Consider the following 3,139-nt stretch of genomic DNA (forward strand, 5'->3'; position numbering starts at 1 on the left):
ATTGTTTTATTTCCACTTGTGTTTCAGAGTACATCACACCAATCGGCATCACTCATGTTCCACGGTTTAAAGAACCATGTATATTGGAGTGCAACCTCTTCAACCTCAGGGCCTGAGAAGTTGGCCAAGTGTATGGAAGTGAATAGTGGACTTCACTGTTTAACAACATTCAAAACATCCCTGGGCATGAAGACCCCCTCTTCCCCAAAGACAAAAAATGGTGAAGCCACCACAAAGCCTGTTAAAACAGAACCCACATTCAGTAAGTTGTAAAACACTATTTTATTATTACAAACATGATAACAAATTCAAATGAATAATAAATAATTCTGAACATTTTAGGTAAACAACAAAACTGGATTCAGGAAAACACTAGAAAATGAACAATTGAATGAAATGTTTTACAGATTATGTGGGTGACTTGATGAAGATGGTTTTTGAAGACCCAGCACCATTTGTGGAGTAGATGAAAAAATCCTCACCCCCAAGGATCTGTCATCCCAATATGACAGGCCGTCAAAGGAGGAAATGGTTGCATGCCACATGTCAGGCCTCAGTCAAGGGGCGGTCGGAAGCCAACATACTGGTCAGCTGGATCCGTAAACTCCTGCCGGATCCGGAGGATGACGAATGACGCGATGACGACCCTGTTGTGGCGCCCCACAGCACCAACTGCGAGAAAAACAATGAGGCATTGTTGCAGTTGCAAATTGCCTCTACTGCTATATTTTTGTATATGTGTATATTTCTGGTTTCCTTACATTTGCAAAAAAATAAAGATATTTTGAAGAAAATCATTTTTCTCATTTCTTAATTTTGTTCTGTGGATCCTGTCATATATTGAAAACGTTTTTTTACTTTATTTTATGCAGTTGTATCTCATAACAGAAACTTACTGTTCTGAAACTCAGAGGTCCGTAGTCCAGGCTGTAGATGTTGTAGATGTTCTGAAGGGTGTAAAAGTTTAGGCAATTTGGCTCAAGGCCTGCAGCTGAGAGGAATGGGGACCTGATTCAATCCTCTGAGAACCTAATATGGAAAAAAGAGTTTTAAAAGATCTAATAGAGCAAATAATGATTGAGGCAGCAGCCCTGCATTAGACAAATATTGATCCGAGAAGTAATGTGTCTCAATGTAAAATGGGTAAATACAAATTTGTTGCTGAATAAAAAATAAATCTGCTCAACTTTTAGTTCAATTGATTTAGTCACTAATCAAAACAAACTAGATAATGTTTTTGGGGGGTCTTTATCCCAACACAAGCATCGTTAGTTTGATTCAATAGAAAGAGTTGTGCGTCGAGCCAGGCTCCCCTCTCTCTCTGCCTGTTGCCCCCCCCCCCCCTCTGCTGACATGACACACGACACTCACAACAGTTTGGTGAGTGCGTCTGTTGTTACTAGGTAGTTGGCAACATGATTTGCTAACAGATTGTTTTTGCGGGGGCCGTCTGGAGTAAATCCGAGCATGACAGACAGAAGGTGAAAAGAGCCACTGGAGGAACGGACAGTATGAGAACACTGAAGACTTTTCTAAACATTGTGGCATGTAAACCTTTTCATGTGGTGACCCTTTTTTAAAAGTATGAACTTGAATATGAGCATAATATGAGCCCTTTAACAATGTGGAACTCTAAAAGTCTTGTAATTTTTTGTCAATGCCGTAAACAAATTTAATAAGTTTGAGGATTTTCCAGGATATCCAACATTTTCTTATGATCCACTGTAACAAATGCAGCAATGATGTCAAAAGAGTACAGATGGAAGTCTGACCTCCATCTAAGCTGCAGAGACTCAAAAGAAGTTTAATAAGCACTGACTGCGTGTTGAGATTTGAAGAAAGTGGAAGATATCACTGAAATTCTCCTCAATTCTTATGTTCTCATTCACTGTGGATCAGTACTGACACATGACCAAAAGAAATAATGCTCTGTGTTTCCAGACTATTTTTTCCCCCGGGTGAAAGAGGGTTGGGTGTTCTGTCCTGACAAAACAGCATAAAGGGGAGGGTCACATTACACTGTTAGTGACAGGGGAAAAGATGGCTGCTTTGTTGCTGCTGCTGTTGAGCATCGGAGCGTTGTTCTTTTCCTCTAATTCACAGGAGGCTTACAATAATCTTCCTGAAACATTCAGGAAAGGAGTGGATCTGGCTTTGGAAAAGATTAACTCTCATGCTGGAATCCATCACCATTTTCTCTTCTTCAGGAGCATCAGAAAGTCAGACATTGAGGTACTGTACAGCATGTGTGCTTTTCAGGGTCAGTAATTGCTGTTGGCTCATCACTGGGGGTGGGGAGTTATTGTGATTAACTGTGATGTACATCTTCAGGACAAGTTCTAATCATCAAAGAATTAAGGGATTTTGTCAAAGATCGTTCCTTGAGGAGATTTTTGTGAGTTGTTCAGATCCAACCCTCCTTTTCTTTCTCCACAGCCTGGGTTTGATGTGAGATACATCTACCACCACTTCTACCTTAAAGCCACCAGGTGCCAAAAAGGAACAGATGGCTCCAAAGCATGTCAGTTCAGAAACGACAGAGTAAGTTTGGTCTGTTCTTGAGTAGCATTGCTGAAAGCAAAAATGTGGACTGTTAGGACTGCATGTCCTAACTTGTCTCTGCCTTTTTGTTTGTGTGCATTCATGCAGCCGCTGATAGACTGTGCAGTCTGTTACAAAATATTTGGAGGAGAAATTGAACAAGAACCCAAACCGTATGTCCATTGTATCCACAAACCAGCCCTCACAGAGGTTAGTCTGTTCCAGTTTTTCCTTTCTTACTATCTCTCCTTATCTTTTGTGGTTTCAGTCTCAACCATTATAAACAACAACCCTCTCCATTTTTCATCACTTATTGTTTACAGGAGATGAAGGTGGACAGAGTGGAACACTGCAACAGAATGGGATACAGCAGTGGGGCTCCAACTCTACTGGCATCAACAGGAACTGAGTAAAAATTATCTGAAAACATGTGGATCATTATGATTACCTTCTTTTTGAAGACTTGTTTTAACTAGAAGCAGCTAACGAGATTCTTGCTGTGTGGGCCTCAACTTAACAGTATTTCCTCTGTAGTTAATTTTCCTTACATATTAGAAACATTTTTGTTTCACTTCTTCAGCTCTTCAGTTTACGCCTA

At 40.3% G+C, this 3,139-nt stretch overlaps 1 long non-coding RNA gene across 1 annotated transcript; it reads right to left on the reverse strand.

Moving 5' to 3' along the window:
• Positions 1-263: 263 nt before the first annotated feature.
• Positions 264-1,273, reverse strand: LOC118287627. The gene is made up of 2 exons (XR_004785695.2): positions 897-1,273; positions 264-672 (listed from the first exon to the last, which is right to left on the reverse strand). It is a non-coding gene; the product is annotated as an uncharacterized LOC118287627 (long non-coding RNA).
• Positions 1,274-3,139: the final 1,866 nt, after the last annotated feature.

This window comes from Scophthalmus maximus, chromosome 16 (assembly GCF_022379125.1).
Source record: "Scophthalmus maximus strain ysfricsl-2021 chromosome 16, ASM2237912v1, whole genome shotgun sequence".
Classification (NCBI taxonomy): Eukaryota; Metazoa; Chordata; class Actinopteri; order Pleuronectiformes; family Scophthalmidae; genus Scophthalmus; species Scophthalmus maximus.